This window comes from Ovis aries, chromosome 20 (assembly GCF_016772045.2).
Source record: "Ovis aries strain OAR_USU_Benz2616 breed Rambouillet chromosome 20, ARS-UI_Ramb_v3.0, whole genome shotgun sequence".
In the NCBI taxonomy this organism is placed as follows: Eukaryota; Metazoa; Chordata; class Mammalia; order Artiodactyla; family Bovidae; genus Ovis; species Ovis aries.
In genome coordinates, this window is record NC_056073.1 from 7057819 (window position 1) to 7077330 (window position 19512).

The 19512-nt window shown below is 41.0% G+C and overlaps 2 long non-coding RNA genes across 2 annotated transcripts in view; one reads left to right on the forward strand and one right to left on the reverse strand.

Annotated features, from left to right (window-relative positions):
• The window catches only part of LOC121817353 (uncharacterized), a 24557-nt gene extending 13608 nt beyond the window's left edge, over positions 1-10949 (reverse strand). Inside the window, exons 1-4 of the long non-coding RNA XR_009597541.1 lie at positions 10841-10949; positions 7695-7852; positions 6778-6888; positions 2399-2485 (exon numbers count right to left, since the gene is read on the reverse strand). This is a non-coding gene — a long non-coding RNA (uncharacterized LOC121817353). The remainder of the gene's footprint in view (positions 1-2398; positions 2486-6777; positions 6889-7694; positions 7853-10840) is intronic.
• On the forward strand, positions 10616-15660 carry LOC132658232 (uncharacterized). The gene is made up of 2 exons (XR_009597542.1): positions 10616-10900; positions 13119-15660. It is a non-coding gene; the product is annotated as an uncharacterized LOC132658232 (long non-coding RNA).
• Positions 15661-19512: the final 3852 nt, after the last annotated feature.

The window sequence follows — 19512 nt, forward strand, 5'->3', positions numbered from 1 at the left end:
GGTTTATCACAAGATATTGAATATAGTTCCCGGTGTTATACCGTAGGACCTTGTTGTTTATCCATCCTATATATAAAATAGCTTGTATCTGCTCATCCCAAACTCCCAGTCCTTCCCTGCCCCATGCCCTCTCCCCCTTGGCAACTACCAGTCTGCTCTCTCTGTCCGGGTTTGATCCTGAGCATCAATCCTAGCTCCTACACATCAGCCTTGCCTAAGGTTCCCAGGCGCCTCTAGTCCAGAGGCTTGGAGGCAGCAAGGCTAAATCGCTTTCCCCCAGGAACAAGGCGACGGGGTTGCTGTTTTATTATGTAAGAGGGAGAAGCACCGGGAACGTGAGCTTTAGTGAATGAAAGGTGACTCACTGCACAAAAGGAAATGCACTTGCGTCAAGATCTCCACAGCCTTTTCACTGAGAACCACCTAATCACAGTGACTCAGCACCTTCAGACTCTTTTGTCACTGGTGCCAGATCCTATTCTATTAGGACACACACATTGCACCAAATGTGTTGTCTTGCCACACCTCACCACTGTTGCTAGGAAAACATATTCAATGCAGGAAAATGTGCTTGTTACACTAAAAGCGAAGACAGACATGGCAGGGCAGAAGCAGGCAGTAATCTGGTCCAGATCAAAGTTGCCTTTCAAAAGGCATTTGTCACTGGTTCACACTCTCCCAGTTAAGCTTTTGCTGACTCACTGTAAATTACTCAAAGTTGCACCAAGCTAATGTTTAGCAACTCATTCTATGTGGAAGCAAAGTTCAATATCAAATTCTTAAAAGTATGTGTGACTTGGTCTATTTACACCTGAACAAATAGGTAATCGTGAGTCACTTGCCAACACAGCATGATTAGAGGAAAATGGAACAACCAGCCACTCAAGTGAAGTCAATGAAGGTTATTTTTAATAAGAAATAACACTACAGATTGGCCACAACTTCCCTCTGCATCACTGCTTCTTTGCGTACACACACACACACACACACACACACACATATATATATATACTCACATGAAACTCTACAAAACTAAAGGTCAAGTGAGCAGAAATTATGTGACTGAACTAAGACAAGACTAGAGTGAACAAGGATTCTACAGAATGTTCAGTTTAATTGTATATGTTCACTTCCTTTCCCATTATTCTAATTATATACTTTAAAAAAATGTACTGAGATGTAATATACCTCAGTATTTATATACTGAGGTATATTATATATATTTATATATTATATATGTATAAATTATATATAAATACATATATTGAGGTACATATTTATATATATACCTCAATATATAAAGTGCACAGATATACACATATATGAAGTACAGTAAAGTGAAAGTTGCTCAGTCATGTCTGACTCTCTATGACCCTATGGATATACAGTCTATGGAATTCTCCAGGCGAGAATACTGGAGTGGGTAGCTATTCCCTTCTCCAAGGGATCTTCCCAACCCAGGGAGTGAACCCAGGTCTCCTGCATTGCGGGCAGATTCTTTACCAGTTGAGACATCAGGGAAGCTCAAGAATACTGGCGTGGGTAGCCTTGTTGTAGCCATGTGTTCCGGGAAACAAACTCACTCAGAAGGACAATGCAGATAGTGGAGTGCAGTTTATTACACTGCGCGCCCAAGACAAAGTCTCCTCTTAGCCAAGGACCCCGACCAGTTTCTGTGAAAACTTTATATACCCTAAGCGCACGTGCCCAAACCCACCTCCCCAAATTCCCTGAAACTAATCTGAACAACCCACTCCAGTAGTCTTGTTAGGGGAAGCACACTGATTGAAACCGCCCACCCTGGCCAGGCACCATAGTAACCATTTGCATGAGTTGTTTTATGACAGGAGATCCTGATAAGGAATACAGAACTAATAAGCCACCACCAACTGGAAGAGTTCTGGAAAGGTCTAAAGGAGACACCGTGTGTCCATCCACTTCCCAGAATCCCTCTTGCTAGCATCCATCTTGGCTGAGTGATGCGTGCGCCACCAGGAAAGACTCTGAATTAGAGTGATTGGCCAAAGACCACCCAGAAACTAATGCCATCACCATAAAACCCGACATTGTGAGCCACGGGGCAGAGCAGTTCTCCTGGGTTCCCTTACCCTCCTGCTCTCCACCTGGGTGCCCTTTCCCAATAAAGTCTCTTGCTTTGTCAGCACATGTGTCTCCTCGGACAATTCATTTCCGAGTGTTAGACAAGAGCCCAGTTTCAGGCCCTGGAAGGGGTCCGCCTTCCTGCAACAGTCTTGCCTGGAAAATCCCATGGAGAGAGGAGCCTGGTAGGCTGCAGTCCATGGGATCCCTAAGAGTCGGACACGACTGAGCAACTTCACTTTCAATTTCACTTTCATGCATTGGAGAAGGAAATGGCAACCCACTCCAGTGTTTTTACCTGAAGAATCCCAGGGACGGAGGAGCTGTCTATGGGGTTGCACAGAGTCAGACACAACTGAAGTGACTTAGCAGCAGCAGCAGCAGTCTGAACAAAGGAAAAGAAAGATACGATCAAAGTTAACCAGCGATTCATATGCCTTGAGCCTAGGTAGTTAACAGTAGGCAATTATCAATAGGCCTGTGGTCATACCCCAATAAGCATAATAGAATGTATGATTCTATTTGGTTAGATAATTAGGGCATTCTTTTAGGCGATGGAGAGTCTAGGTACAAACACTGGGGCTCTTCCTTCTGGGGGCCTGGTTTTCCAGTTGGTACATCGTTTCCATAGATACTGGGCATATAGATCAAAGTCCACAGTTCAGCCCAAGATTGAGTTCTGCTTTCAAGATGGAGCCTGTTCTGTCTGTTTCCTCCTTCAGCCTAGCCCTTCTCCAGCAGATCTTCCCAGCCCAGGAATTAAATGGGGTCTCCTGCATTGCAGGCAGATTCTTCACCAGCTGAGCTACAAGGAAAGCCCATATATATGTGTGTTCCCTCCTGGTGGCACACGCATCGCTCAGCCAAGGTGGAATCCAATCAGGAGGATTCCAGGGGGTTGGGAGTACATGTGGACTGGCGTCTCCTGTTTCCTTTTGACCTTTCCTGAATTCTCCTGGTTGGTGGTGGCTTGTTAGTTTCATGCTCCTTACTAGGACATGATATTCTGTTCTAAGAGAATTCATGCAAATTGTTACTGTGGTGTCTGGCCAGGGTGGGAGGTTTCAGTCAGTGATTTTCCTAACAGTTTTATAAAACTACCAACCCTCTAAAATCCTCCTGGGTGGATTCCATCTTGGCTGAGTGATGTGCGCGCCACCAGGAGGAAACCTGAGTCAGACTGAATGGCCGGAGACAACCCAGAAACTAACTACATCACCATAAAACCCAAGACTGTGAGCCACACGGCAGAGCAGTGCTCCTGGGTACCCTGACCCTGCTGCTCTGCCCCTTCCTTCCCAATAAAGTCTTTTATTTTGTCAGCACGTGTGTCTCCTGAGACAATTCATTTTAAAGTGTTAGACAGGAGCCCACTCTCGGGCCCTGGAAGGGGGTCCCTCTTCCTGCAACAGAACCACCATCCAATTCAAGACAGAAGACATAGGACATCCCTGCTCGCCTCTGTAATGATGCCCATCGCCCCTCCCCAGTAAATATCTCCCTATGGAGGTAGAGCAGTTCGGACCTCCATCATCACAGTTTGTTGTTCTTGAAATTTATGTTATTTAAATCTTTAGATACATATTATTTGCTTAATTTTATAAAACGCAGTGCATTCAAAAAGTACAAAAGTGATGTTTCTCTCCTAGCTGCGACCTCTAGGCACTTAATTTCTCTATCCAAAGGCACCCAGTGATATCAACTTCTGCGAGTATCTACTGAAATATTTAACTCATATGCATGCAAAGACATGTGTCTACATAGCTTTCCTCCTCTGACAAGTTCTATAGAACATTGTATACACAATGTTGCATACCCTGCAGTTTATACACACACATAATATGGATTGTTGCCTATTCAAGACTTTCCCTATTTTTACTATGCTGCAGAATATTCTATTATTGAAACACTTTCCTAAGGACAAACATTTAGGTTATTTCCCAGTTTTTGCTATGATAAAGCTTTAAGATATATTATTCCACAGAAGTAAATCTACAGGAAAAATGTCTTAAAAGTAGAGTTGCTGGGTCAAAGGACATATACATTTGCAATGTTTATGGATTTGCAATATTCACCCAGTGACATAGAAGTTGATCCCCTTTAAACTCCAATTTAAGTTCCAAGGGCCTATTTTCTCACAACCTTGCCAACACAGGGTACTATTAAACTTTTGGAGCTCAGCCGATCTGATAAGGAAAAATGGTTTCTCTAGGTATATCTAATTTGCATTGCTCTCATTATGAGGCTGGGTGTATTTTCATGGGTCTACGAGCCATTTATTTCCTTTTCCGTGCATTCACTTTTGTTCATTTTCTTATTTAATTGTTGATGCATTATTTTGAAGATGCATCTTGCATATTAGAATTTCGCCTTTAACTGGGAAATGTCTTGCAAACATTTTCTCCTAGATTATTATTATTTGTCTTTCTTTATAGTAGCATTTGCTGTACAGGGTTTTGTTTTGTTTTGTTGTTTTTTTAATGTAGTTGAATTTTATTGTATGGCTTTTGACCTTTCCACTCAAAGGTTATTCTCCCATGGAATCTTTTAGTGTTTTGATAGACTGTTTTTTTTTTTCCTTTATGTTTAAATGTCTGATTTATCTGGAATTTATTTGGGTGTATGATGTAAGGTATGGATATAACTTCACCTTTTTCAAGGTGACCATTTAGGTTTACAAACACCATTTATTAAATAATTGCCTTTTTCCTCTTGATTGGAAATATCATTGTTATTACTTACTAAATTCCACATATGCTCTAGAGTTTCTATCTCCCATCATTGCTCTAGAGTTCCTATCTCCAGGAGTTTCCAGTATCAAATTGTTTTAATTATTATATTTTTAAAAAAGCTGTAAGTGTTCACCACCTTCACTCTACCCTCCTTCCTCATTGTTTTATCTTGTTTTGTCTTTTTCAGAATTTCCCTGGTTATTCTTGCTAACTGATTTCCTCCATATGAATCTTGGTATCAGCTTGTTTAGCTCTGATATCTTATTGGTGTCTTTATTTGGATCTCATTAAATTTGTAGATTAATGTAGTATTCATGTTACGTATTATTATTACCTAACAGACTGCTCCCAAGATTTAATGGTTTAAGACCTTAGTATTATTTCTTACAGTATGCTGATTCAAGTCCTCAGGAAGATTCTCATTTGGGATGTCTCAGGGACTTGCAATCAGAAGAATACTTCTTCCCTCAAATGTCTGTGCCTGAGCTGGGCCAGCCAGGGGCTGGCTGAGCATCTCTCTTCCTCCAGGAGCCCTTCCACATGGCTGACTGGGCTTCCTCACAAAGTGGCAGGATCACAAGGGTCAGGCTTCCTCCACTGTTGCTTAGACCAAGCATTCCAGGAAACACAAACAGAAGCTCCAAGGTTTCTCATGACCTGGGCTCAGAAATCACACAGCGTCACTTCTCCCATATCCTATATAGCAAAATAAGCTACTACAGGGACCCAAATGGAGGGGACCACACAAAAATATGACTAGGGCTATTTTTGAAGTCTAGCTTTCATACATGGGGAGAATGACCCCAGGAATGAGATCTGGGTAGAAGGGTTTATTTATTTGGCTCATGCTCTCAAAGAACTTTTAGGCAGGAGACACAGGTTTGATCCCTGGGTGAAGATCCCCTGGAGGAGGAACTGGCAATCCACTCCAGTATTCTTGCCTAGAGAATCCCATAGACAGAGGAGCCCAGCAGGTTAAAGTCCATGGGGTCGCAGAGTCGGACATGACTGAGCATGCATGCACAAAGAATCCTCATCAACTTGAAAATGTTAAAAAAGAATTTCTGATATAAAACGGAAAATTAAGGAAGGGCAAGTTTAACTCTACATATAAATGATACGCTTTAGTAACACTTTGTGGTTCACATAATGCTTTCCTCCCCAATTTCAGTTGGTTTTCATTTCTACACGAGACAGTTTTATTGTTCTGGTTTCTCAGATGATGAAACTGAGGCTCAGATGGATTCTAAATTACTCAAAACCTCAAGAACTCCTCTGACTTAGGGCCCAACTTGCCTGAGGCAGAAAAACTCAAGCATCTCCACAGGAGCCAAGATGATCACCAAAATGAGTTAACTAGCCAGGTTGTATTCTTTTGAAAAAGCCACATTTTGCCTGAAAATTAAGTGCATACGGTATTCTTTATTTCCACTCATCTTTATTATCTTTTATTTCTTGCTAACCCTGCTGTCATATTCATCTACCTTTGGTTTCCAACTACAGTAAGCCCCTTACATATGAATGAGTTCCATTCTGAGGGCACTTTGTAAATCCAGTAGGTTGGCAAGCCCAACAGAGTTAGCCTAGGTACCAAACTAACACAGCTGGCTATACAGTACTGTACTGTAACAGGTTTACAATACTTTTCACACAAATAATACATCAAAAACAAACACAAAAGTGAAAAAAACATTTTTAAGCTTACAGCGCAGAACCTTGAAAAGTACAGTAGTACAGAACAAAGGCTGACATACAGGGGCTAGGATCCAGTGAACGGAGAAGACGGGTTCCAGACTGGAGAAGGGAGAGATGGTGGAGCCGAAGGACGGTCAGCAACAGGAGACGGAGGGCACGCTGCAGTTCCACTCAGGCGACAGTGATGGCAAACACTTTGAAAGCATCTTTGAAAGTTTGCAACCTGAAAGTTCCTATGTAGGAGACTTACTGTACTGATAGAAGCAGAGTTGCAAGAGACAGTTGACTTTCTTCTTAAGTCAGCCATAAGAAGAACACACCCGGACACAGGGTGGTCAGTGACAAATGAAGGCTTTGGTGTCTGGAGTCAAAAAGAGAGTAGAGAGACTTCTGCATACTGGAAAGGGAGCTGCTTCTCCTCTCCCAGAAATGGTTGTCCCCTAGCACCCTGTAGGTTTTTTATTTTCAGAGTTGTTAGAAGTCCTTTTTCAAGTAAAGTCATCTGAAGTTTCAATAGTGATAATAAACTCATTTTTTTAAAAGACAAAATTGCCCCCCAGCCGCCGAGTATGGGATGGAAAGAGCAACCCACCCCAGCCCATGGGTGGAACGGTCAATTCTCAGGCTGAACACAAGTACTGACCCAGGTGCTCTGAATTGCTCTCCCCACAGTATGAAAGCCTCAAACCAAGAGACAAAGGGAAAAAATTATACTGAAACAGTGAACACTATGGAGCCTGCCATAATCTGTTCAGACAGCTAGAGCAGACTATCATAGACTGGGTATCTTATGAACAACAGAAATTTATTTCTCATAGTTCTGGGAAGTCCAGGATCAAAGCACCAACATCTTCAGTGTCTGGTGAGAACACCTTCCTGGTTCACAGACAGCTGTCTTCTTGCTGTAACCTCACATGATGGGATCATTTTTATAAGGACACTAATTCCATTCATGAGAACTCCCCCCTCATGACCTACACTTTCCAAAGAAAAGCTCCACCACCAAATACCATCATATTGGAAATTAGGATTTCAGTTTATGAATTTCATGGGGACAAAAATATTCAGCCAGCAGCAGAATTATAGCTAAGGCAACAAGAGATCAGTCTGTGAAGATTCTTCTACAGCCCTGAGATCAAATAGGACCCAAAGAGAGGTCATGATTACCTCTGAAGACATGGTCACAGGAAATGAACAGCCAGGGAGAGAGCTGGCAGCCACACAGATAGAAGGTTTGGCTCTATTAACTTGACACAACAGGACATTTGAAAGAAACCTTAAAATAAAGGTTCCACATGTCCAAGAGGTGGAGGAAGGAAGAGAATCTGTAATGCAAGAACAGAACATTTAGAGAAATCAATCTGCTAATCTGAAAAAGGGTCAAATGGCATGGATTGAATTATAATGCATCGATTTGACCTGAGCTGAATACTAAACTGACTAATTATTAACTAAGATTTGTTGTAAATATTGCCTAAGAAGAGAAAAAAAAATGAAGGAAACAAATTTGTCTGTCAAAAATTTTTAAATATTCTAAAGTTATTTAGAAAAAGTATTTTTCCAAAATCATTCTAAACTTTTTGTCTCAACTTCTACAGTGATTTGTTTGATAGCAATTTATATTAGGAGAAGAGGGGCATCATTTTATCTGAGTAAACACTTGCATAAGATAAGGAATTCCACAAAAGCTACTGATGAGAAAAGCATTGTGAAAACTGACACAAATTAAAGGTATTTCTACTTAGTAAGTTAAGTAATAATGGATATGGGCATATTACAGAGTTATAATTATCATGCCTCTAATGCATGCATGTAAAAGGTTCTGTGAAAACCTACAAGACCTTATAGAACTAACACCCAAAAAAGATGTCCTTTTCATCATAGGGGAATGGAATGCAAAAGTTGGAAGTCAAGAAGAGATACCTGGAGTAACAGGCAAGTTTGGCCTTGGAGCACAAAATGAAGCAAGGCAAAGGCTAACAGAATTTTGCCAAGAGAACCCATTGGTCATAGCAAACACCATCTTCCAACAACACAAGAGAAGACTCTACACATGGACATCACAAGATGGTCAACACCAAAGTCAGATTGATTATAGTCTTTGCAGCTAAAGATGGCAAAGCTCTTATAGTCAGCAAAAACCTGGAGGTGACTGTGGCTCAGATCATGAACTCCTTATTGCAAAATTCAGACTTAAATTGGAAAGTAAGGAAAACCACTAGACCATTCAGGTATGACCTAAATCAAATCCCTTATGATTATACAGTGGAAGTAACAAATAGACTTAAGGGATTAGATCTGATAAACAAAGCACCTGAAGAACTATGGATGGAGGTTTGTGACATTGTACAGGAGGCAGTGATCAAGACCACCCCCAAGAGAAAGAAAGGCAAAAGGCAAAATGGTTGTCTGAGGAGGCCTTACTAATAGCTGAGAAAAGAAGAGAAGCTAAAGGCAAAGGAGAAAAGGAAAGATATACCCATTTGAATGCAGAGTTCCAAAGAATAGCAAGGAGAGATAAGAAAGACTTCCTCAGTGATCAATGCAAAGAAATAGAGGAAAACAATAGAATGGGAAAGACTAGAGATCTCTTCAAGAAAATTAGAGATACCAAGGGAACATTTCATGCAAACATGGGCGCAATAAAGGACAGAAGTGATATGGACCTAACAGAAGCAGAAGATATTAAGAAGAGGTGGCAAGAATACACAGAACTGTACAAGAAAGATATTAATGACCCAGATAACCATGATGGTATGGTATGTCACCTAGAGCCAGACATTCTGGAATGTGAAGTCAAGTAGGCCTTAGAAAGCATCACTACAAACAAAGCTAGTGGAGGTGATGGAATTCCAGCTAAGCTATTTCAAATCTTAAAAGATAATGCTGGGAAAGTGCTGCACTCAATATGCCAGCAAATTTGGAAAACTCAGCAGTGGCCACAGGACTGGAAAACGTCATTCCAGTTCCAAAGAAAGGCAACGTCAAAGAATGGTCAAACTACCGCACAATTGCACGCATCTCACACACTAGCAAAGTAATGCTCAAAATTCTCCAAGACAGGCTTCAACAGTACATAAACCATGAACTTCCCAGATGTTCAAGCTGGATTGAGAAAAGGCAGAGGAACCAGAGATCAAATTGCCAGCATCCTTTGGATCACAGAAAAAGCAAGAGAGTTCCAGAAAAACATCTGCTTCTGTCTTACTGACTACGCCAAAGCCTTTGACTGCGTGGATCATGACAAACTGGAAAATTCTTAAAGAGACCAGAATACCAGACCACCTGACCTGACTTCTGAGAAATCTGTATGCAGGTCAAGAAGCAACAGTTAGGACCGGACATGGAATGACGGACTGGTTCCAAATTGGGAATAGAGTACGTCAAGGCTGTATATTGTTGAAACAAAGCAGGACTCTATGATCCTTGCCCGCCTCCGCCATGTCTTTTGTCTGCCTTTTGCCTGTGGAAAACTTTAATCAAAGAATGAGTTTAATCAGAGAAGTGAGAAATATTGAAACAAAAGAAAACAGTCTAAGGAGACTAAATAATAATAATGTAGTCATTAAACACAGTCAAGGACTTTAGTTCTTTCTCAAGGGCTGTGGATAATATTCTGAGCCATATCCTGTAAGCTGTCTTATAGATACCAAACACCAGATGGGAAAGTTAACTAAATGATAACCAGACTGTACCCAGGACTTGAGCTGCCACAATTCCAAGAACTGGCTGCAAAGAAAGGGGAACAAGCGCACCCCAGAACAAAAGATTAACTGTACATAAATCAACCAAAATGATGTTAGTCAGACCTGATGACCAATTTGAATGATGACTCTTAGAGAGGACTATGCTGCTTTTGCATGTAACCCACCGCCCCCACCCCTGCCCCGACTCTGTCTATAAAAGCTCTCACCCCTTGTTTGTCACAGGGGGAGTCAGACTTTAGACAGATGTCCGCCCCACACCCCTACTCCTCGCAGTTGCTGGCATCTGAAATAAAGCAAACTTTTCTTTCCACCAACCTGGCCCATTTACTGGCTTTTGAACAGCGAGTAGCCGGACAGCCCTCCCAGCCCCACATACCTTTCAGTAACAGATTTTGGTGCCAAACATGGGGCTGGCTACTGCTGGCTATGGCTGGCTCTCCTGGGTCTTCCTGGGGGCGTGATGGCTTTGACAGAGTCTTAGCCTGCTGCTGGTGGCTAACCAGCCCTGAGTAGGGGACTGGGGGACATTCCTAGCAGCTGCCAAAACCGTTTGTTTTGAGGATCCTCCCCTGCTTCTCCCCTGCTCAGCACTGGCTGCCAACTTACCACTTTTCTTGGTGGAATGGAAACTTGCATTTGGGATGAGCTGACGAGCTCCAAGACTGGGTAAGCCCACCGGCGTGCACGCGGGCAAACGTCCCATTTGGGAGTGCCTGCCAATTGGCTCTGTTGAGGGCTGTTTGTGAGTGCTAGTGCTATTTGGCATTCTGCCAGTTGGCTCTGACATCTACCATTGAGGACCGTTTGTTTTGGGGAAATGTTTGTTTGAGACTCCACACTGGTCACCCTCAGAGAGGGTCTACGGCGGATCAGTCGCCTGGTGTGTGCATGTATATTCCATTTGTGTGACTGGTATTCCTGTTGCCTTATGGGAAATTCAGCTTCAATTCATTAGGAAAAATTTTAGCTGTAAATTTATGACTAAAAAAGAAAGATAACTTTTTTTGGACAATATATGGCTACAGTATTCTTCAGACTCTGGAGAAGATTGATCAAGATGAAAGTCTTGAAATTCAAAAAACTGGTCATTTTTATGTACACAGTTAGGGAAATCTAACTTGATAAAACACTTTTTTTCAGACCCTGAGAAAACGAAAATATGCCTGAAAAAAAGCTTGTGGTTGACATTTATCATGTCCTTGAAATACAAACACAGTTCACTTTGCCTGGATCTTCAGCCTTGGGTTAACTATGCAAAGGAAAAAGGCTTTAAAATTGAATGTATAATTTGACTATTCTGCCTATACTCCATAAACTGATTACCTAATTTTGTATTCTTGTAAGACCAAGAGGGAAACTAAAGATGTTTGGGTTATTAAACATATGTGTTGTACCACTGAAGAAAAATTATGCTGCAAAAAATGTGTGTATTTTTGAGGTTATAAAGTATGTTCTTAAGTTTGTCAATCAAAAAATACTGGCATAACATTTCAATCACTTGTTTCTTGGTTTTGTTAAAACTTTCAAAAGTTAAAAATTATGATATACAAAAATGATAAACAAAATATTTTGATATGTAAAACAAGTGAGATATACATTGTCAACAAAGAGAAGATACAAAAAAAATGGAGATATTTTTGTTGAAAAAATGATAATGATTTTGTCCTTCAGTTGTTTGTTTCTGGATAAAGAAATAAAAGAAAAGTTTCTTCAGATCTAGAAAGTGACAAAAGGTTTGTAAAAGAAATTAAAAAGAAAGAATTGTGTATGTTGTTGTCAGAATTAAGATTAGACTAAATTTAGTTAGGTCAATGAATTTTATTAACTGTAAACTGATGCAAGACTAAAGTTGGTTTTTCTCTCTGTTAAAGAAAACCAAGTTCTCCTGAAATATTGATCTGATTTAGTAACAAAAGATTCTAATAAAAAGTAATTGTTTTGTTTCTAATCATACTTTTGACCCCAATGTTCAGGATGGAAAAACTGTCCAGTAAAGTTGTCACCAAGTATAGCTGCCCGTGATATGTAACATTGCTGGCTTTACGTATATTATTTAACGCACATGTACAATTCTGTGTGACAACTGGATAAAAATGATAAAATATATGGCCTATAAAACTTTTCCTTTTTAACATACCTCTGATGTCTGGTTAGTTTTCCCCAAACGTGGACACTAGACAAACATACAAATAAAAAGGAGGCCTAGCATCCAGCAACATGGATGGATCCAGAGCAGAAAAATGAACCACTCTGACAACAATTAAAAAAAAAAAAAAAAGATTATCAATGCTCTCTATGGAAAGAATTACAACTTAAAAGGAAAAAAAATGATTAAAGAAATTTTCACATATTGAGATATGAGAAATCATTCTGGCCTATACATGATTTAATTTAATCTTTAGGCTAACCCAAAACAGCCTGTTTGTGGCCTATTAAACAATGTATTAAACATACATTGTACATCTGCTTTAATCATTAAGACAAAAAATAGTACGAAGTACGTTTTGATTATTGTCCCCATTGTCATATGTCTGGAAGTTTTCAGATGTTTGTCCAGACGCTGTGCAAGGCTGTTGGCTTTCTTGTTCTGCACCTGTCCCTCCTCAAGACTGGGGAATATCAAAGCAAAGGAGGGATAGAAACAGAGCAGGACTCTATAATCCTTACCCCGCACCATGTCTTCTGCCTGCCTTTTGCTTGTGGGAAACTTTAGTAGTCAAAGAATAAGTTTAATCGGAGAAACAAGAAATACTGAAATAATAGAAAACAGTCTAAGGAGACTAAATAATAATAATGTAGTCATTAAACACAGTCAAGGACCTTTAGTTTTTTCTCAAGGGCTGTGGATAATATTCTGAGCCATACCCTGTAAGCTGTCTTACAGATACCAAAACACCAGGTGGAGAAGTTAACTGCACGATGACAAGACTGTACCCAGGACTTGAGCTGCCACAATTCCAAGAACTGGCCACAGAGAAAGGGGAACAAGTGCACCCTGGAACTGAAGATTAACTGCACCTAAAACAACCAAGGTGATATCACTTAGACCACGGATGATCAAACTGAAGATGACTATCAGAGATGACTATATTGTTTCTACACGTAACCCACCCCCCACCTTGTCTATAAAACCCCTCACTCCTTGCTTGCCAGAGGGGGGAGTCGGCCTTTGGACAGATATCTGCCACCACTACCACCCCACCTGCCCCAGTCGCCAGCATCTGAAATAAACCAAACTTTTTTTCCCACCAACCTGGCCTGTTTACTGACTTTTGAGCGGCGAGCAGCCAGAGCCCCCAACACATACCTTTCGGTAACATTGTCATCCTGTTTATTTAATTTATATGCAGGCTACATCATGCAAAATGCTGGGCTGGATGAAGCACAAACTGGAATCAAGATTGCCAGGAGAATTATCAATAACCTCAGATATGCAGATGACACCACCCTTATGGAAGAAAGTGAAGAACTAAAGAGCCTCTTGATGAAAGTGAAAGAGGAGAGTGAAAAAGCTGGCTTAAAACTCAACATTCAAAAAATTAAGATCATGGCATCCAGTCCCATCACTTCATGGGAAATAGATGGGGAAAAAATGGAAACAGTAACAGACTTTAATTTCTTAGGCTCCAAAATCACTGCAGATGGTGACTGCAACCATGAAATTAAAAGTCACCTGATCCTTGGAAGAAAATCTATGACCAATCTAGACAGCATATTAAAAAAGTAGAGACAATACTTTGCTGACAAAGGTCCCTATAGTCAAAGCTAGGTCTTTCCAGTAATCATGTATGGCCGTGAGAATTGGACCATAAAGAAGGTTGAGTGTTGAAAAATTTATCCTTTTGAATTGTGGTGCTGGAGAAGACTCTTGAGAGTCCCTTGGACTGTAAGGACATCCAACCAGTCAATCCTAAAGGAATTCAGTCCTGAATGTTCATTGGAAGGACTGATGTTGAAGCTGAAACTCCAGTACTTTGGTCACCTGATGTGAAGAACTGACTCATTGGAAAAGATGCTGGGCAAGATTGAAGGCAGGAGAAGAAGGGGACAACAGAGGTTGAGATGGTTGGATGGCATGGCCAACTCAACGGACATGGGTTTGAGCAAGCTCCAGGAGTTGGTGATGGACAGGGAGGCCTGGCATGCTGCAGTCCATGGGGTCGCAAAGAGTTGGACATGACTGAGCAACTGAACTGAACTGAACTGAACTGAACTGAACTGAACTGAGTCAATTAATTTGATATAAAAATCAGGACTTCCCTGGTGGTCCAGTGGTTCAGAATCTGCCTGGCAATGCAGGGAACACAGGTTCTATCCCTGCCCCAGGAAGATTCCACATGCCGAGGAGCAACTAAGGATATATGCCATGACTCCTGAGCCCACGCTCTAGAGTCTGTGCTCTGCAACAAGAGAGGTCCCTGCCATGAGAAGCCTGCACACCGCAGCTAGAGTAGTCCCCGCTCACTGCAGCTAGAGAAGCCCCAGCGAAGACCCAGTGCAGGCAAAAATAAATACATAAATAATTTTAAAAAATCAATAGGAGAAACAAGATAGCAATACAACATGGCATTAAGAAATACATTTAGCTACAAATGGTAAAGAATCTGCCTGCAGTGCGGGAGACCTGGGTTCAATCATTTGGTTGGGAAGATCCCCTGGCGAAGGGAAAAGCTACCCACTCCAGTGTTCTGGCCTGGAGAATTCCATAGACTGTACAATCCATGGGGTCGCAAAGAGTCAGACATGACTGAGCAACTTTCACTTTCACCTTCACAAATTACAGAAATTCAGCAACAGCTGCTTAAAAATAATAAGTTTGCCCGATGTAGCAAGAAGTCTGAGGCAGGCCGAGGCTGGTACGCAGGCTCAACAGCCTTTTCTGATTTTCACTTGTCTTCATGCTGCCACCACTTTCTTGGAATGTAACTGACAAGGAGAATATTTCAGACAAGGAGAAGAAGGAAAGGAGAGGTAGGAAGGGGCTGGATCTGTGTCAGGAAAACAGAAGCTTCCACAGCAACTCTCTGCTTACATGTCATGGAACTCTGCAGGGTCACAAGATCCCTGTAACTACGAGATAGTCTGGGGAAGCAAAGAATTTTAGTTTGGCACTCTAGATAAAACCAAGGCTCTTTCAGAAAGACAGAGGGGATGAGAATTGACAGGAGATAGAGGATCAGCCCTGGCGTCAAATGATAAATGTTATGACTGTGTTGGTTTTTAACACTGATAAAGTTGTGGGCTATTCCAAGAAATCCTAGTTTTGATAAACATCTATTCACACTAATTTTTGCTAAAATCCTTCCTATTTGCAGGCAAAAGGTAAGCTAAAGTACTCCTCAAATTTCCTCTCATTTTGTTGTTGTAAACAAATCCATCTCTTTTTATCTACAATTGCAAAATGTAAAAACAAGATTAAACAAAAACTATGAAAACAGGAAAAAAAATGTAGCCTATTTTCCTGCAAAAACTTTATCTGACCCAAGAAGAAAATATTTAGAGCCTTTATTAATATGAACTATTGTGCTTGTTTATTTCATATATAGCAGAAATATTAATGTTGGATTAAGGGGTGCTGCCCCAGACCCTACTTGGAATATTACATAATAAACTATCCTGCTAGGTGTTCTTCACACCTCTGTCCTGTGGTTTGCATTGGGGATTGTGGAGCCACACTTAGAAAGATGGCCTCAGTGTAAATACACAGCTTGGCAGAGGAATGGTATAAATAACTTTAAATTAAGGCAGGCAGAAGTGAAAAAAAATCCTAAAATTTTGAGAAACTGGAATAAGGCCAAATTAATATGTTGCTTATATTTGAGTAATTTGAACCATTTCTATAGTGACTTAGGGTGAAGGCATCAAGAATTACATATTTCTAAATTCTAAATATTATGTACATTCGAATGTACATATCCTAGTCCTAGGACAAGTCTCAGGAATATCAGTGACAAGTATGACTCCAGGCTAATATTTGCCCCCTACATGGCCAGAGGATTCACAAGGTGAAGGGTAAAGAAACTGCACAAGAGGTCTTTGCTCTTGCCTGTTACTCTGTGATGATCCTCCATCTGAAAATATTGTGTTGGCCAAAAAAGTTCATTCAGGTTTCTCTGTAAGATGCCTGAACGAACTTTTTTGGCCAACGCAATATTTAAGCAGATAGCTCTCAGCAGTGCAGTAGAACTGCAATCTGATTGGATCCCATGACTGCTTTACATGCTTAGCAAACTTCTGCTAAAACACATTTATTGACATGATAAATGAGAGCCAAAATAATCAGTGTATTATCTTGTTCAATATTAGATTGTTGGAGAAGGAAATAACAACCCACTCCAGTATTCTTCTGGAAAACCTCATGGACGGAGGAGCCTGGTAGGCTATAGCCCATGGGGTCGCAAAGAGTCGGACACGACTGAGCGACTTCACTTCACTATCTCGTTGCAAATATTGTCTAAATAATATTGTAAGATAAAAAATACAATGAATTAACTTTGCTTGAGCTCTTTGCAGGACTACTGAGGCAGAGCTGAGCTCCAGGTAAGTGGTGAGGCCAGATGACAAGCCCCGCTATGCTTCTCCAGTGAGCACACACTTGGAGAGGGTGGGGGTAAGGATCTGTTACAACGTGCATTCTGATTTACTAGGCCTGGAGCTGGGCCCGGATTCTGCATTTCTCCCAGACCTCCAGGTGACACAGATGCTGAACGGTGCACCACATTTTCAACAACAAGGCCCTCAAGCTTCTTCCAACTCTGGGTTATCATAATCCTCTAAAAAAGGATTCATATACTCTCTCTGTGAACCAAACTATGGAAAAGAGTAGTTAACATACAGTTGCAAGGGTCTTCAGCACACAGTTGTGTGACCATAACCACAAGATACTGACTGTTTCCCTCAAATCCGTGTTCTATTAACATCATTTTACTTTTACTGGAAATTGGTGGCGAATTCGGAGCACTATCAAAATTTATTACAAACAGCACGTTCTTACTTTCCTGCTCACATTCTTGTTTACCACTTGACTACTGTTCGTTGCTTTGAAGGGAAACATAAATCTCAGAATCCACAAAGTCTTAGGGAGAACGCCAGAAATCCAGCCAGCTTGCCAAGGATAATGAAAAACATAATTGAGAAGTGGGCGAAAACCTCCAAAGACGAGAAGCCTTTGCTCCGACATGCACCTTGAATATGGCTGTCCCTGCGCCAAGGTTTTACTGAAAGGTAATTAAGCCCAACCTTGAGAAAATGTGTGTTCTTAAGAGTCCCTTGAACTCCCAGCCTGCAGTGGAGTTAGGCAATTCCGGAGCACCCAGTTAACTTCTTAGGTTTGTTACAAGCAAGGAACATTTAGATCCCATAAAAAAAACGAGATGTTACCTACGTAATAGGCCATTAAAGATGCTGAGCAGAGTGAAGAACTCCACAAAAATTAAGGACAAAAAGAAATTCAGAGTGAACAGTTTCTACAGGACTATCATACCGGATTTAAACTGGCCTCCTTGTCCCCAGAATCTTTCCCTACAAATTTCTGTTTCTTACCACATCCTCCCCAAGAGAACTTGTTATGTGCTTCTCTGTAATGAAGTCTAAGGCTCACTGAGCAAAGAAAATGCTCCGTGTTTTGAGAATACAATTCTATTGGTTTTCACGAAAGCATACAACAGTGTAATCACAATCAAGATTATGAATGCCTCCATCATCCCCCAAATCTATGTTCTATTTAAATCATTTTTCTTTTATTGGAAATTGGTGGCCAGTTCAGAGCGCTATGAAAATTTATCACAAACTTTCTCACTTTGTTGCTCACATCCTTGGTAGCCAGATTCTGAAATGTCTAGCATGTCCGATTTTTCCTTCACATTTCAAAAAAGATGCTTTAGTTCACTCTAATATTCTAATAATGTTAATATTAGAGACTTGATTATGTTCAGCGGTTGAAATGCTGTTAACTTAAACCTTTAAACTGTAACAAAAGCAATCCATTTCTGCATGAATTCTTTCTTTTCCTAAACAGTGTACCATTTGGTTTTTAATTTTTTTAACTCTCAATTTTTTTAAATTTATTTTTTTGACCATGCTGAGCCTCATGAAGTATCTTAGTTCCCCAACCAGGGAAGGAAGCTGTGCCCCCGCAGAGGAAGCAGACAGTCCTAACCACTGGACACCAGGGAAGTCCCTCTTGGCTTTTTAGATACCATAGTCCTGAAAATCAATTTTTAGTATAAATTTACAGTATATTTTAATCAATATGAGATTTAAATCCAGTAGATATAATATATAGTGAATGAGAATATTTAAAAATAAAACAGATGCACATAAAAGTTTATATCTATAATATAAAAAACCCCTTGTGCACTATTGGTAGAAATATAAAAGGATACAGCTGCTATAGAAAACAGTATGGCAGTTCCTCAGAAAATCAAAAATAGAATTATCATATGACCCAGTAGGGCCTCCCAGGAGGTGCTAGTGGTAAGTAATCCGCCCGCCAAAGAAGCAGACATAGGAGACTTGGGTTCGATCCCTGGGTTAGGAAGTTCCCCTAGAGGAGGGCATGGCAACCCACTCCAGTATTCTTGCCCGGAGAATCCCATGGACAGAGGAGCCTGGTGGGCTACAGTCCATGGGGTCACAAAGAGTTGGACATGACTGAAGCGACTTAGCACACACCCACATATGATCCAATAATTCCACCTCAAGGAATATACCCAAAAGACCTGAAAGCAAGGCCTCAAAGAGATATTTGTAGCCACATTCCTAGCACCATTATTCACAATAGTCAGAAGCTGGAAGCAACCCAAGCATCGTCCATCAGTGGATGAACGGATAAGCAGAAACACGGTATATTCATTTACTGCTGTTTAGTCATAACGTCGTGTCTGCCTCTTTTGTGACCCCATGGACTGTAGCCCGCCAGACTCCTCTGTCCATGGGATTTCTCAGGCAAGAATGCTGGAGTGGGTTGCCATCTCCTTCTCCAGGGGCTCTTCCGGTACAGTGGGATATAATTTGGCCTTAAAAAGGAAGTAAATTCTGACACACGCTGCAACATGGATGAACTTCGGGGACATCATGCTAAGGGAAATAAGCCAGTCACAAAAGAGCAGGTATTGTGTGATTCCTTTCATATTCGTATGTGTTACATCAACTAGTCAAATTCACAGGGACACAAGAGTAGAATGGTGGTTCCTAGAGGCTGGGAGAAGGGGCAATAGAGTACTTCATGTTCTATTCCCAGCTCAAAGAGGAGGAAAGCCTTTCTCTATCTTAATCCG